Here is a 16,941-nt window from a genome sequence, read left to right on the forward strand (position 1 = left end):
TTTTTTTAAGATTTTATTTATTTATTTGACAGACAGAGATCACAAGTAGGCAGAGAGGCAGCCAGAGAGAGAAAGGAGGAAGCAGGATCCCTGCTGAGCAGAGAACCTGATGCGTTGCTTGATCCCAGGACCCCGAGACCATGACCTGAGCCGAAGGCAGAGGCTTTAACCCACTGAGCCACCCAGGCGCCCCCATCTTGAATTTCTAACAAAAACAGCATTATATCCTCCTATAGAATCATAAATATTAACCTAGAAGGAAAACTTAAAAATAATCTATTCAGGGCAAAACTTACATTTTATAGAGGAGGAACCCAAAAGAAATTGAAGACGTATAGCGCTTTTATACTTGTGTGTGTCAGTGACTCTCTCATCCGTCTTGGCAAATAAGACAAAAATAAGATAAATTTTTTAAGCTATTTTTAATTAAAATACTACGCAATGCCTTTACATGAAATCCAGGTAGAGTTTTCTCCTTGTTCTCCTTCTCCTTCTTTTTTAAATACAAATTCAATGGGATGGCTGGCTGGGAAAAGAAATAGTAATCTAGAACTGCTTCCCTCCCCTCGTGGTTATGCTATATAAAACTTGCAACCAAAAAATAGGTAAATGTAACCCATGCAATGCAAGTAGATAGCTAAAGGATTTTTTTTTTAAGATTTTATTTATTTATTTGACAGAGAGAGATCACAAGTAGGCAGAGAGGCAGGCAGAGAGAGAGAGAGGGAAGCAGGCTCCCTGCTGAGCAAAGAGCCCGATGCGGGACTCGATCCCAGGACCCTGAGATCATGACCTGAGCCGAAGGCAGCGGCTTAACCCACTGAGCCACCCAGGCGCCCGCTAAAGGATTTTAAAGCACTGAAAGAAGCCTTTTTGCAGGAATAATAGCAATTTGGATGTGAGCTACTGCTTCTGCATATTAAACACAAGTCTTTGTCTCTTTCACCTCAGTAGTGTGAGAAAGCAAAATCTGATTTGATAGAGGATTAGGAAAGGACCATAAATAAAAGGGTGTGTTGTTTCCTGAGGGACAATCTTCCTAATGGCATTCTGCCCAGAAGCCCTTTCTTCTTGGCTGACCCACGTGACCAGGATACGTTGAGTAACTAGACTAAGACCTGGGAGGGTCGGGAGAGACCACAAAGCCGATCGATGCCTCCAGGCTCCAGACTTGAGCCAGTCCTGACTCTGAGGCCAGACTGGTCCGTGCTGCTGTTGAATAAACACAGTCACGGAAACTACACGTGATCTCTGTATGGAGAAGCTCAAAGTCAGCCATGGAACAGATCCGTCCCAAGCTTAGCCAGTCACAGGCACCGCAGAAGTGTCTGAAGGAACGACCACCCCCCTGTATTACTCCCAGGCTTCTCTTGCCAGGAGAGACGTCTCCTCTTGGGTACATGACTGGATTTAGGCAAAGAATAGCTCCTTGTATTTTTCCCAAACACATCACACATCGTGACCATGACCTCTGCCCTCAGAAAGCCAATGTCCAAAAGGCGAAAAGACTGATCTGTTTTTTGTCCACAAAAATATAAACAGGTAAATGCTAGAGGTCGCCTTAGGGATTCAAGGAGAGAGGGAAACAAAAAACAGCCTTTGCAAACGGCAAATGCCACTCTAACCAAGCCAAGTTCACAAAAAGAAGAAAATTAATAGTAAAATGGTTTGGGGAGATAAAGGTTTTCTCAACACTCCTGTCCTTTTCTCCTTTGTCACTTTTCTCTAGCAGCAGGCCCTTATTTTGCCTGTTTCTCCAACAACCGGTCTTTCAAGATGCCTCAGGGAATCCCACTTCTCTTAAGAAGCTTTCTCTAAGCCTCCAACCCATAGAGTTTCTGCCCTTACTATCGGTACTATTCGTTTGTCACTTGAATATGGCCTTGAGTTGCTTTTTACTATATATATATTTTAAAGATTTTATTTATTTATTTGACAGACAGAGATCGCAAGTAGGCAGAGAGGCAGGCAGAGAGAGAGGAAGGGAAGCAGACTCCCTGCTGAGCAGAGAGCCCAATGCGGGGCTTGATCCCAGGACCCTGGGATCCTGACCTGAGCCAAAGGCAGAGGTTTTAACCCACTGAGCCACCCAGGCGCCCCGCTTTTTACTATATTTATACACCTGTGCCTCAGCTTCCTGACTTGACTGTAGACCCTTCTGGCTGGGTGAAGTGTGAGTGATGGGTCTCACTGAGCTGAGCACAGAGCTCTCGAGAGGAGACGGGGTCACAGGCCCTCCATCAGCCATGGCCCGGGGCCTCCCTGATTCCCCTTCCCAGCATGCCCGGGGACACCGCTTCACTGACCACACCAGGTTCCCTTCTTTGTGGCCAGACAGGAACCACATCCACCTGTCCCGCTTTTTCCCTCAGCAGAGGGCCAAAAAAGAGATGTTTATCTTTTTATTCAAGAGATAAGGTATCAGGGAAACAGAAAGTATTATCAGCTGTTTAGGGAAGTTTATAATAGCAATTGCCATTATCCAGGTTACTAAGATTTTCTTAGAAAACCAAACCTTTCCCTGCTGAACAGAGCTAGACCATTAAAGAAAAATAAAATTAAAAAAATAAATAAATAAAACCGAACCAAACAAAAACAGGAAACAAAGAAAAACCTTCCATAGTTTCCTTCTGGAGGTGTTTAAAAAAAACCAAAAACACAACAAACTTGTGTTTCTACAATCCACAAGTTAAGTGCAGGTAGGTTCATAAAATAAGCATGAACAATAAACGTAAGTCTGGGCTGCAGTGCCTGGGTGGCTCCGTTGGTTAAGTGTCTGACTCTTGGTTTCGGCTCAGGTCATGATCTCAGGGTCCTGGAATTGAGCCCCGCATCGGGCTCTGTGCTCAGTGCGGAGACTGCTTGAGGTTCTCTCCCTCTCCCTCCGCTCCTCTCCTCCCTCTGCTTTTGTATGCGCTCATGCTCTCGCTCATAAATAAATATTTAAATAAATGAATAAATGAATGAATAAATAAATAAATAAAATCTTAAAAAAAAAAAAAGATACAGTCCAGCCTGAACTGCACACTTAAATGGTTAAGATGGTAAATTTTTCGCTATGTGCATTTTTACAATTAAAAACTTTAAAAAGTCCAGCCTGTATACAACATCAAGCATTACAAGAAGAGGAGCACGTTGAAAATGGACAACGTGAGGGGACAGACCAAGGGTCGAAGACGGGTGAAGCTCTTTCAGCCTAACTGAAGGCAAGGGCAGTCAGTATCCAAGCAACACCCCAGGTTAGGTAAGGAGGAAAAATAACCATTAAAATTAAGTATGGTACAAAGTTGGTATAAAGTTAGGCGCTTGTTAGGAAATGAAAATCGTCCTTGGAATTCCAGTGGGATTGGACGCATAACTAAGTGCTAGATTCATGAGATGGCTGTTTTTATTTATAATTTTCTGCCTTTGAGAAAGAAAATGAGGTGGAGTCGAGAATGATAATAATATTAGTCGACTATGTGACTTCATTCTTTTCCCCCTAAGTTAAAAGTCAGAACGTGCCAAGAACATAAAATTCCAGCCAGACCAGTGAGGTAAGGGACAAAGGAAGGAAATGGTCACTCAGACCGGGTGTCTTTGATGGGCACATGTGCAGAGAAAGTCGAACAGCCCTCCCTGCTCAAGACATTCTTTAAAAAGCTTCCCTATTAAACAAGATGGGATCGGGAGGGAGACAAACCATATGAGACTCTTAATCTCACGAAACAAACTGAGGGTTGCAGCGGGAGGGGGAGCGGGGGGTAGGGACAGGGTGGCTGGGTGACGGACGCTGGGGAGGGTATGGGCTATGGTGAGTGCTGTGAATTGTGTAAGCCTGATGATTCACAGACCTGTACCCCTGAGGCAAATAATACATTATATGTTAATTAAAAAAAAAAAACTTCCCCATTGTTGCAGCATCTCTCAAACGTATCTGACTTGGGAACACTTTTTATACATAAGATATTGAGAAAAATAGATATAGGAGCTCCTGAATGCCATCATAATAATGATGATAATAGCTAGCATTTGCTGATACTTACATGCCAACACTGTTCTAAACTCTTTACTATATACTGACACTGGGGTGCCTGGGTGGTGCAGTTGGTTGTGATCTCAGGGTCCTGGGACTGAACCCTGTGACATGCTCCCTGCTCAGACCAGAGTCTGCTTGTCTCCCCCCTCCCCGCCCCTCCCCCTGCTCGTGCACTCTCCCTCTCTCTCTAAAATAAATAAATAAATAAATCTTACATATACTGACATTTATCCCCAAAGCAACCTGCAAGGTAGATATTGTTAATATCTCCCATTTTACAGATGAGGAAACAGAGGCACAGACTGGCATGGAGTGAATTGTTCAAGGTTACAGAGCTAGTGAGGGGTCATGTCAGGATTTGAATCAAGGTAAAGTTTGAGTCTAAAGCCTGTGTGGGCCTTAACCACTGTTGAGGACTAAATGACTATGTCCACCATCCGCAAAATTTGTATGTCGAAGCTCCAGCCCCAAGGTGATGGTATTTGAGAGATGGGGGTCTTTGGGAGGCAAAGGTTTAGAGGAAGTTATGAGAGTGGGGTCTCCATGATGGGATTAGCACCCTTATTAAAAGAAGACATAAGAAAACTCTCTGTCTCTGTCTTTGTCTGTCTGCCTGTCTCTTCTTTGTCTGTACAAAAAAGAGGTCACGTAAGCACACACTAAGACGGAGGCCTCAGAATGAAACCCACCTTCCCAACACCTTGATCTTATAGCTCCAGAACTATGAGAAATGAATTTCTGTTGAATAAGGCACCAGTTTATGGTCTTAGTTACGGTGGCCCAAGAAGACTAAGACAACCGCTAGACTACATCCTCCTTCGGCTCAGCACAGGATTGTAAGGAATGGGTGTGTAAATGTTTAGGCCACGAGATACACTGAATAGTATTAAAACGAATACTGAAATAATACACAAGATGCCTCATTGGCGATGATTGTAGATTGGTAAGCACTTCTACCTTCCCTAAGCTCCCACTGAAGCATGCAGTGCCTTGCCTGTCCCTGGGGCTTGCTGGACACACCATTTCCTTTTTTTTTTTTTTTAAAGATTTTATTTATTTATTTGAGAGTGAGAGAGAGCATGAGAGGGGAGAAGATCAGAGGGAGAAGCAGACTCCCCATGGAGCTGGGAGCCCGATGCGGGACTTGATCCCCGGACTCCGGGATCATGACCTGAGCTGAAGGCAGTTGCCCAACCAACCGAGCCACCCAGGCGCCCATGGACACACCATTTGTAAAGGCAAGGGGACACCGTAGGGTAAAAAACCATACAAATATGTTCAATATCTTAAAAAAAACTTAACACTTACTTTTAGAGTGACATCAAAATTGCAAAGACAGTACAGAGAGTTCTTGAGTACCCTTGCTCAGCTTTCCCTATCGTTCACACGTTGTACTAGTGTGGTACCTTTATTACAATTAATGAACCAATGTTGATACATTATTACTGACTAATGTACATTCTTCATTCAGATTTCCTTCATTTTTACCAAATGTCCTTTCTGTATACCAGGATCTCATCTAGGATGTCACATTACATCTACTTATCATGTCCCAAGGCTCCTCTCGGTTATGACTCTTTCCTAGACTTTACTTGTTTCTGATGACCCTGACAGTTTTGAGGTATAGGGTCAGGTATTTTGTAGAATTTTCCTCTTTTGAGATTTGGCAGATGTTTTTCTCATGATTAGAAGGATTACAGGTTTTTAGGAGAAGGAACACAGAGGTCAAGAACCATTTTGTAATGGTCATTTTCACCATATTGTATCGAGGGTACATACTAACAACATGACTTCATCTCTGTTGATGTTGACCTTGATTGCATGAGGTCGTATTTGTCCAATTTCTCCGCTGTAAAGTTACTCCCTCTGCCCCTTTCCATACTCTACTCACTGGAAGGAAGTCACTACATGGAGCCCACACTGGAGGAGTAGGGAGTTATACTTGACCTCCCTGAGAGTGGGGTGTCTCCTTGGCCCTGAGGATGCCTCATCCAGGGAGGAGAGATGTCAATGGAGGAAGCATGTTTCTCGATACAGGACTGTACTCGGAATAAGAAAACTCTAAAGCATGGACCCGAGGCCGGGATCCCTCCTGCCTGGGCAGACAGATACCTTTAGGGAAACAGGATGCATTTTATAATAATCTAATCATTGCCATGGATAAACTACTAATGGAACTTAGTGCACATTTGGGGTACACGAAAATAATGTGGCATAATACAAATTTGAAGGTAGCGTCAAGCCCACACCTCGGGAGTTCTTCCATCGAGTAAGACCAGGTGTCACAACAGGTGGGTGTCACGGCTTTCAGTCCCAGCGGTTACTGGTTTCTTAACCTTCTTGCCCACTCGAGCCCTTCCTGCCTGTGGCTCCCCCGGTGACACTCACTGACCAGTTCCCGACATGCCGGTTAGGACTTCTGCTGTGTCTTCTGAGACCCTTCCTTACAAACGCATTTTCTTATTCTTCTTCATCCTTTATTGTTTCTTCTCACCTGCTTCCCCACGCTCTCAGAGCCTTCCTTCTGGCACTTTCTCCGGCAGACCTGCCACTTTTCCGGTCCCATTGCCCTTTGCCGTCAGCCCTCAAGCCCACGTGGCCAAGCCCATGCCACTGGTCCCGCAGCTGCTCCCTCCGGCTCCCGCGCTCCCGAGGCTCTCACCTTTCCTGCTGCTGGAAAGCGCCCTCCCTGAGGCCTGCCTTCCGTACCGTGCAGGCGTCTTGGGCCAATTCCACACGGTGAGGGAAGCTATTTATGCCTTTCGGAAATCTCATCATTTGGGCAGGAAGTGACCGACTTCCTGGCAAAGAATTCCCAAGAACATCTTCCCAGAGGGGAAGAAAGAGAAAACATATCTCTGACGTACATAGATGGTTTCCTTACTTGTCACGGGCCCTGCCCCAGCCCAGTGATATGGTTCAAGGCTGAAGCGCTCCTGCTGGTGACAGAAGCCCACCCTGTGTGACCCACTTAGGCTTGGGGCCTTGGATGTGTCAAGTGTGTGGCCTCGCCTCAATCAAGCTGAACTTCCTGGGGCTGGAATCCAGTTTCCTATTTACTCTCTCTTCTCCTGTTGATCTTTTCACAGGATGCTGCCAGACGTTGGTTAATGCCTGAAAGTTAATTTTTTGCTACCGCTGAGGATTCAACATACGTCAGAATGCTGAGTCAAGCAGATCAAGGATGGGGTACGGAGAGGTATGCGAACTTTCTTTTAGGAAGAGAAACAGCCTTTCAGGGAGCCAGAAACTACCCTCCCACCATTCTCCAAGAAAACCCATGAAAACCCAAAAAACAAAACAGTTTACGGTATTGACTGGAACATACGAGAACTTTGTCTCGGGATTATGTAAGAGATGGCAATAAACTAGGCTCTTTTCAGAGGGACATGATGATGTAAAAGGACCAAAGGGCCAAGAATGAGTGCTCTGCCTCTGGTTTTCGGAAAAGCTGTGAGGGTTTGTTATACTCTAGCAATGACCGAAGGTAAAGTCACTGCTGACTTTGGTGTCATACTGAGCCTTAATAATAATTTTTCCCAAACATTTCTAATACAAATTCTAGTAGTCAAAGACATGCCTCCAGCTGGAAAAGACTAAGAACCACCGCACCACTGCCATGAAGACTCAAGAGGACCAGGCCCAGGGGCCAACCGAAACACGAGTGCTGCTCTTTGGGGTAAAATTTCCTCTTCTTGCTGGAACCTTCTTGCCCAGAATTGCTGACTTCCTGGCAACCCCAAAGCTTGCTGGTCAAAGAGATTTTTCTCCTCGGCTTGGTAGTTCCAAGGTATAGTCTAATCAATCTAATTACTTAATCTGTGCCAACATGCAAATGACATTGGTCCCTTCCCTCCATTCACCATACGTTTTTGCGCCAGTCTCAGAAGACCTTATTCCTCGAGTGCCTGTGAAGGTGGAAGACTGACATACAACGAGACCTTCTTGGGGCAGATCCTTCTGCACAGGTGTGCTTTGGGACCCTCTTGGTCTCTCCTGGCACACTGGCTGTTCTCTGTATACAAACAGTGCTCACTGTAGCTATGGGCCTGATGGGCTGACTGAGTGATAGACTTTTCTGGATGACAGATGAAGGTCCAAGGTTGTTTTTCTCAGTGGTGTCTTTTAGGATGGTGTTCAGGAAGATTGTCTTGGAGGATTGTCTGGTATAGCCATGATTCACACCATAACTCCCTTTCCCCTTGAGAGCCTAAAGTGGGGCCCTGGCTGAACCAAGTGGCTTTTCTTCTCCCAAATCAGGAGGTTGGGAGACATACTATTCACCTGTGTTGGTTGAAAAGTTCCATCTATTGTTTTCTATATGTCCCATTTGTCCTTTCTTTCTTTCCTCCTCTTTGTCTTCTTTTGGATTGATAATTTTTTTTTACGATTTCATTTTATTTCCACTATTGGATTATTAGCTATAGCTCTTTAAAAAATTTTTCTGGTGGTTGCTGTCTATGGTTTACAACATACATCTTATCACAGTCTACCTTCAAATAATTTTATAATTTTATATCACTTCACATATAGAGAAAGCAACTTATAACAGTTTATTTCCATTTCTTCCCTCCTATCTTTTATGCTGTTATCATACATTTCACTCCAACATAAACTCTAAACCCCAAGATATGCTGTAATTATTTTTACATGAATCAATTATCTTTTAAAGAAATTTAAAAGCAGGATAATTTTATTTTACAGTTGTCCTAATATTTGACTTTAGTGACATTGGTGCCCTTATTCCTTTGGGTAGACTAAATTTCCAGCACCTTCCACCTGAAGAACTCCCTTCAACGTGTCTTCTGGCAACAGATTCTTTTGGCTTTTCTTTGTCTGACAGAGCATTTATTTTTGCTTTTGTTTCTGAAAGATATTTTCATCAGGTTTAAATTCTAGATTAATAGTTTTTATTTTCGAAATCGTAAAGAGGCTCTGCTGTCTCTAACTTGCAAAGTTTCTGACAAGAAGAGTGCTATCATTCTTGTCTTTTGCTCCTCTGTACATTCTTTTTTCCTCTGACTACTTTTAAGATTTTAATTTTTATCACCACCTTTTAGCAATTTGTATGGTGCATCTTCATATAGTTTTCTCTGTTTATTCTTCTTGGAATTTATTGATCTGCTTGTATCTATAAGTTTATAGTTTTCAACAATTTAGAGAAATTTTCAGCATTATTTCTTCAAAAATTTTTTCTATTCTCCCTCCTTTCCTGGAACTCAAATTACAGGAATGTTACACTTGATACTGACTCATGGGCAACTGAAATTCTTTTTTTTTTTTTCCCGACTCTTTTTTCCTTTGGACTCTTTCTATTGCTATGTCCTTAATTGATTGATCTTTTATATTATCTGATCTGTTTTTAATTCCAGTTGGTATATTTTTCCTTTAGGAATTGCATCTTCCATCTCTAGACACTTTATTTAGATCCTTTTTGCATCTTGCACTTTCCCCTTCATTGTGTTTATGTTTCCTTCTATCTTCCTCAGCACGTGGAGCATATTTACAATAGCTGCATTAATATTCTCGTCCGCTAACTCCCTCGTTGGCGTCATTTCTGGGTCTGTTTCTACTAGCTGATTTTTCTCCTGGTTATGGATAGTATATCCCTACTTTAATGCACGTGTGGCAAGTTTTGCTTTGTTGAGGGACCTGGTAAATTGTATGTTGTTGGGTACTGGGTTTGTTGCTAACCTTGAAGTGGTGTGCTACTTGTTCTGGCATGAAGTTAAGTTCCTTAGAGTCAGTTTGAGTCCTGCAAGGCTTGCTTTAATCTTCGTTAGGGAGGATCCTGAGCAGCAGTGAGTTTAGAGCTAAGTTAGCACCACTGCTATGACAATGTCCTCCTGAGGACTCTCCCTGAAGCTGTGTGTATTATGGGGTCTTTCCACTCTGGCTAAAGGGAACAGAATACTGTGGGCTCCAGGAATTGGTTGGGGGGGGGTGGCTCTTGCTTTCCATTCTTGTGCTCTCCTCTCTAAGCACCCTTCCCACCAGCTTCATGTGGGATTCACGCTATAGCCTGGAAACTGTCTCCAGCTAGTAAGCTGAGGAAATATTATACTGACCTTGTTTTTTGTTTTTTGTTTTTCCCTTCCCTAAGGGACCAGAGTCATGTGCTATCATCCAAGGCCTGAAACCATTGTGTCATAGTCTGTCCAGATTTTTAGCTGTTTGAGTTAAGAGAGTAAATACTTGGAGTCCCCATTATTCCATTACAGCCAGAAGTTGGGATATAATGATAAAACATATGACATTTTACATCATGATGTTTTCACTTAAGAGTAGATGTTGGTCATTTTTCCATTTTATTGTATAATTTTGGTAAACCTTGTTTTGAACTGTGTATACGTTCATGTACTTATCAAACAGCCATCAGTTGAGTAGCTCCTATGCTCCAGGCTCTGAATAAAGCAATGAACCAAACAGGCAAGACTGCCACTGTCACAGAGGTTTTGCTCTAGTGGAGGGAAGATAGGTAAGAGATAAGAAATAAATGAGCAGGGGCGCCTGGGTGACTCAGTGGGTTAAAGCCTCTGCCTTCAGCTCGGGTCATGATCTCAGGGTCCTAGGATCGAGCCCCACATCGGGCTCTCTGCTCAGCGGGGAGCCTGCTTCCCCTTCTCTCTCTGCCTGCCTCTCTGCCTACTTGTGGTCTCTGTCTGTCAAATAAATAAATAAAAATCTTTAAAAAAAATGAAATAAATAAATGAGCAAACCACAGAGTGATAAGAGCTATAAAACAGGGCAATGTGTCCGAGAGTGACAAGGACAGCTATTGAAGACGGGTGTTTAGGGAAGTCCTGTCTAAGATAGGGAACCTAAGCTGTGACTGATTGAGGACCAGCCTTGAGCAGAGTGTGCCAGGTGGAGGGAACGTAGGTATAGGAGCACTGGGGAAGTAGCAGGCCCAGCATCCTGGAGGAACAGAGAGGAGACCAGTTTGGTGAGAGTATAGTGAACAAGAGGGAAGAGTGGTACCAGATAAAATCAGGGAGAGAGATAGGGGCCAAGTCTTTATGGGGCAAAGAATACCATGCAAGTGCGTAATTTCTTTACTTAGTTATGCCATTATATAATGAACGTACGTATCCTGTCCTGTTGAAACTTAGTTTTTTTGCATTTTGAAATGTAATTGCAGCAGCAGCAAACAATCTTTGTTTCCTCTTTTTTCTTTCTATTCTTTCTATCCTCTTTTTTCTTTCTTTTCTTTCTATTCTATTCTTTTAATATGGTGACATTCCAGGACTGGAATTAAAGAGTCAGGCGTCTTGTAGTGGAGGCTGTTGGTACCCTGGGATCCCTTTTGCAGTCAGAGGAGTCCTTCCTCCAGCCCCTGCAGGTGTTGCCGACGACTCACACCTTGGCCCACTCGAGCCACCTCCCCACATGTCTGGGAATGACACCCCTCCACAGCCTACCGGCCAGTGACTCACTAGTATGAGGATATAAAAACATTCACCTCCTTGCCTCCATGCAGGACAAACTGTGATGCCATTTATACTCAGGAGCTCCCAGAAGAACCAGGTTAAGGCCACATTTCTCCTGAAACCACACTCCTGCTTAACTTCTTCCCCTTCCCTATCCTGCTCCCCTCCCTCCTTTCATGACTCTCCTAGAACACTCTCTCCAAAAGTCACCTGCACAAGTATCTGCACGTGAGGCCTTCCTCCTAGGGAACTCAACCTGCAACAGGATACGGACCTTCTGAAAATTTCTGACTTACTAAATCCTAATTAAGAATTCTATCTGTAGAGGGGCGCCTGGCTGGCTCAGTCAGAAGAGTGTGTGACTGTTGATCTCAGGATCATGGGTTCGAGTCCCATGTTGGGTGTCAAGAATACTAATGCAAATAAATAAACTTTTTAAGAAAAGAATTCTATTTGTAGAAACACTACGTTCACTGTACACAATATGAAATACACCGTTCCTATGAAGGGGATGAAGGAGGTGGGAGGTAAGTATCGAAGGACACTGAAAGGCCCTAAGGTAGGGCTAATTGTTGCCAACGACCACATGTAGAAGGAAGATTAAGATTCCGTCAGCTTTGGACAGGTAAGGAACACAAGTCTGTGAAGACTTAGGAATAGCCAGACAGCCTCAATGAGAGTAGCCCATCTGATGACACCCAGGTGAACTCGTTGCCCCCGTTCTCAGCAACAACGAGAGCCTGCCCATCACCTCGCTGGTCCCAGAGCACGTATCTTATTTTCCTCTAAAGGAATCTGCCATTTGATCCCAGAGGCCCTGTGGCTTTAGGATAAGATGACAAGAGAACAGAACCACTGAAGCCAGGGGTGGGAGCAACAGTCAGAAGAAAGACAGGGATGAGCAGAGAGAGGAGAATGAGGGCTCAGACCAGGGAAGGCAAAGTCAGGGGCATTCTGACCCTTCAGTCATGATTCTTTTTTCTCTCTCCTCTGTGGATAAAGACAACAGTCCACGAAAACTTAGGATCAGCCATGGCTATCACTCCCCCAACCTCCTCCCCAGCCCCTGCTCCTCTTGCCCACTCCCCCATGTCCCCACCACCTCCCCATCCTTTAAAGAAAGGGTCTTGGAGAAAGGACCCCACGCAGAGTGTTTAGAAGGACCCTCTTATTGAGAGTCTGGGCAGATTCCAACCTGGCTTCCAAAGTAGATGGTAATTCTACTGCCAAGCATTTCTGAAGAGGCCAGGATCTAGAATCATTAACAAATTCATCCAGACGTCAGGAAACTGAGAAAAGACTGTGCAGGAAGGCTGGATTCTTGTGCTACGTTTACCTACGTCAGGGTGAGGACAGCAGTGAGTAAAGACAGTAATCCCCCCTTATCCATGGTTTTGCTCACAACAGTTTCAGTCACCCCTTGCCCACTGTGGTCCTGGAGCAATGATCTCCTATTGACGTGTCATCAGAAGGTTGGTAGTAGCCTAATCGCAATGTCTGTGTCAGTCCCCTCACTTTGTCCCATCACAGAGGCATCTTTTCATTTCACATCATCACAAGAAGGGTGAGCACAGCACAATGAGAGAGTGTGAGAGGACGATCACATCCGTATAACTTTCATTACAATGTATTGTTATAATTGTCCAGCTTTAGTATTAGTTATTGTTGTTCATCTCTTTCCCTGCTGAATTCATAAACTTCATTAGAGATAGGTATGTGTAGAGAAGAAACACAGTACATATAGGGTTTGGTACTATCTGTGGTTGCAGGCATCCACTGGGGGTCTTGGAACAAATCCCCCATGAATAAAGGAGGACTGTGAAACACACGCGAATACGCCCCTATGTGCTGAACACACAGTCCTTCAAGCTCTAACACGGCATGTCCCTTGAGTTGCCCAGATCCGTGGATGGGTCTCACTGAGCAAGTCAGAGGTATTGGAATAACTGAAATTTGCACAGGACTTTACAGCTTCCAAAATACTTTCATAAACATTATTATTTAGCAGCGTCTCATCTGTAAGCTCTAACTCTGGTTATGCTGTTGCTTTCATTTCTCCAGATGAGCACATGGGGAGCCAGAGCAGTTAATAACTTGCCCAAGAACCAGTTGCCAAGAGGCGGCAACCCTTTTATTCTGAATAACCATAGTCTGAATCTTGTATAGTTCTCACTCTATCTGCCTGCTTTGTCCCCCTCTCTGCTCACTGGAGTCTTTCTGCGTCCCTGTGTTCAGGGCTATGGGATCTGATAGCCTAGAAAACGCACTAGGGAGTTGGCCATTCATGAGTTCCAGAGCCCGGTCTCTCTCTCAGGGTATCTCCCCATACTTATTGGATGAGGAGCATTCAAGCCCACCCTTTTTATTTTGGGGTACAGCTCCCAGCTTCCTGAACATAAGAAGAACTTCTTTCCCTCCCCGATTTGCTCCTCTGAGACTCCCAAGATAGCAAGGCCTCTCCACGGGATGGGAACATGGAAAGATGGCGAGACCTGAGAACATACCCTTGGAAGCAACAACAGTGAGCCTACATAACAGCCTGGGCTGGAAGTGAGTGGGGGGTTCCACTGGCCATGGTGAATGTTAATTATTTTTTTCTTAACCCTGCCCCACTGGTTGCCCTTTCTTCGGCACCCCCAGAGCTGCCTACCTAACTTAATCTGGGAGGACGGATTGCCATTTCTTTCTCTCATTACCCTAACTTAAGTATCATTAGGAAGGTAAATGTTCTGCCTAAAACAAATAAATCACCTAACACAGTCCAGAGAGAGATGTAAATTATGAAAATTTCTAGATAATCGGTCTCTTGGGATTACCCACACCCCTGTCGATTTCCCTAGCAGGAATAATCGAGAATTAACATACAAAACGGACTCACCTGACGCCCAGAGCCTCGGGGTTCACACTGACTTGCAGACCGGCTGTGAAGCTCCCATGGAAGGAAGTCTGCGGTGATAGCGTTTGGAAGGATTTGTCATCCCAAGGAGCATGCTGGTGGTATTTTCAGCATTTGCAAGCTCTGAGTCATAGCAAACATGCTGTGTGGTGGGGATAGACCCAGCTCTGGATTGGATGGCTTCCCAAGGCAGACTCAACCAACAGGCCCGGGAAGCTCGTTAATCTCTTCGGGGCGTCAGTACCATAGCCAACCCAAGCCATCGGTGAGCACCAGTGCACGGCTAAGATTCCCGGGCTGGGACGTGTGGGGGCAAGACTTGCCCAGAAAAGGATAGAGTAGAGCCTCCAGACGGGAGGCCCACTCCCCGGCTCCCAGGAACAGAGGCAGCGTAGTCCGGGAAGGGCGATGATGGTAGCGGAGGAGCGGGGGCCGGAAGAGGACGAGTGACTTGTACCCCCTCAGAGGAGTCGTGCCTGCCATTCCTTGGCACCGCAAAAGCAAGTCAAGCAGCCATGCGGGTGCCTGCAGTTCTGTGGGCTAACCTGAGAGGTCTCCGGAGGGGGATTACAGCTAGAAGGTCCTGCTTCTCTGGTCAGCCACGCTGAGCACTGAATTTGGAGCGAGAGCCCGGCCTCGGGTTTGGAGGCAAAGATACAAGGAAGAAGAGGCGTTTCCCCCTAGGAACTGCTGTGGCAATGGGGGAGGGTTCTGGGTCAAACGCCAAAGACCCGGGAGGTATCTAGGGGCAGGCTGTGCCGGTGCTTTGCCAGCTAGCGTTCCTCCCGTCCCTCCCATTCTGCCACTCCAGTTTACTGGAGGAGATGGGATAAACACGCATCAAAATGTACCAACAGGAAGCAACAGGAAAGGTAGTGATGGAGTCGGGTCTCCACTTTTCCGTCTTATGCGTGATCTTTGTAGGCCTCAGCCGGGCCCGGACCACCGGCAGGAGGGCTGAAGCCTGGACACCGCGCCCAGAGGGCCTATGTGTGGGAGAAAACAGGCGATTCGAGTCAAAAGTCCAAAGCGCTAGTTACACAGAAGACTGGAAGGAGAAAACTCTATGAAAAGGACTCTTTTTCTCTTTTTTTCTTTAAGATTTTATTTATTTGTCAGAGAGAGTAAGCACAGGCAGACAGAGAGGCAGGCAGAGGCAGAGGGAGAAGCAGGCTCCCCGCTGAGCAAGGAGCCGGATGTGGGACTCGATCCCAGTACCCTGGGATCATGACCTGAGCCGAAGGCAGCTGCCTAACCAACTGAGCCACCCAGGTGTCCCAAGAACTCTTTTTCTCTTACCCGAGGCTGAGAATCTGAGGAGAGACTCTGCTCTTGTTTCGGTCAAGATGTGAACTTTCTGAAGGCTGAGAAGATGATTCAGGTGTTCTCCCTGGAGAGGTGACCGGCAGGGAGAGAGGGGCAGGTGCAGGTGGTTGAGGGCTGGATTGGGATTCACTGCCTTATCTACAGTGACGCGGGCAGCCGAGGCCCCTGCCTTCTGTGGGCCCAAATCCTGTGACAGGTTTCGCCATGCAAACACGCAGGCAGTTGCCGTGCGGCTGCTCTGACGGGCCTCTGCACCTGCTCCGTTCATGTCTCAGGGGAAGATCATTTGGGGGTCAAGCTAGGGAAGGAGGGAGGTAAGGTGTTCTCCAGCTAAGCAGATTCCGCGAGGGCCAGGAAGGTTTTCTAGAAAAGGGGGATTTCAAATCTGCTTGACTGAAAAAAGGAGCTCTCTCCCATCTCATGCATCATCTACAAATGCTTCTTGTGTACAGTTACCTCGTCGGCAGTGGTTGTACATCTTTTAAACATTCAAGTTGGTCAAATCTCCTTTGATAGGTCGCGGTGGGCTGAGGTGTGGAGGGAGCTCGCATTGCCTGCGGAGGCTGGGTGGCACCCTGAGATGTGCTCGGCTTTGTTGCCAGAAGGAGCTGGGCTCCAGCCCTAACCTGGGCCACTTATGAGTCATGGTTCCTTGAATAAGTTGCTTGACCTCCCTGATTCCACAAAATCCTTGATTATAGAGTGGAGACAGTCCCTCTATGGGGAGGGAACTGAGAATTAAATGGGACGGTATACGGCACTAGGCCAAAAGTAGCTTCAGGCGTTTCATTTCTATGTGTGTCCAAAGAGCGGTGGGAGGGCAGGACCTGGATGGAGCTCGGTGACAGGTGTGCCCGGTGTGGGGCCTTCCCTGTGCTTTCCTCTAACAAAGTGCCATCTGGAGGGGCGCCAACCTGAACCGAAGTGCCTATCTGAGATGGTAACTTGTCCAGAGACTCCTCCACATAGAACCAGTGGCGGATCCAGGATGCACGAGCTGTGCGGCCCGCGTCCCAGCACTGCTTCTGGCAAACAGGGCCATCCCCGGGAGCCCCCCCGGCCCCAACCCGAGCCCAGGCTCTGCAGCTGTGCCTGGACAACACGCGCAACACAGACGTGGGATCAAAGCCCAGAGGTGGTACCTTGGCCCTGCCTGTGGAGTGTCTCCTTGGGACTGATGATAGAGAAATGAAAAATAATATTGAGGGGGGACGGATTCGTTAAGATCACGTACACCAACTTTTAGTAAGCACTCTTTCATTTTTCTTCTG

The 16,941-nt window shown here is 45.9% G+C and overlaps 1 protein-coding gene across 1 annotated transcript in view; it reads right to left on the reverse strand.

The window, feature by feature from the left end:
• Window positions 1–14,541, reverse strand: part of PPP2R5A (protein phosphatase 2 regulatory subunit B'alpha) — a 140,749-nt gene extending 126,208 nt beyond the window's left edge. The window contains exon 1 of the mRNA XM_080824325.1: window positions 14,327–14,541. The gene's annotated coding sequence lies outside the window, so the exon portion shown is untranslated. The remainder of the gene's footprint in view (window positions 1–14,326) is intronic.
• Between the last annotated feature and the right edge of the window lie 2,400 nt (window positions 14,542–16,941).

Source organism: Martes martes, assembly GCF_963455335.1.
Source record: "Martes martes genome assembly, chromosome: 15".
NCBI lineage: Eukaryota > Metazoa > Chordata > Mammalia > Carnivora > Mustelidae > Martes > Martes martes.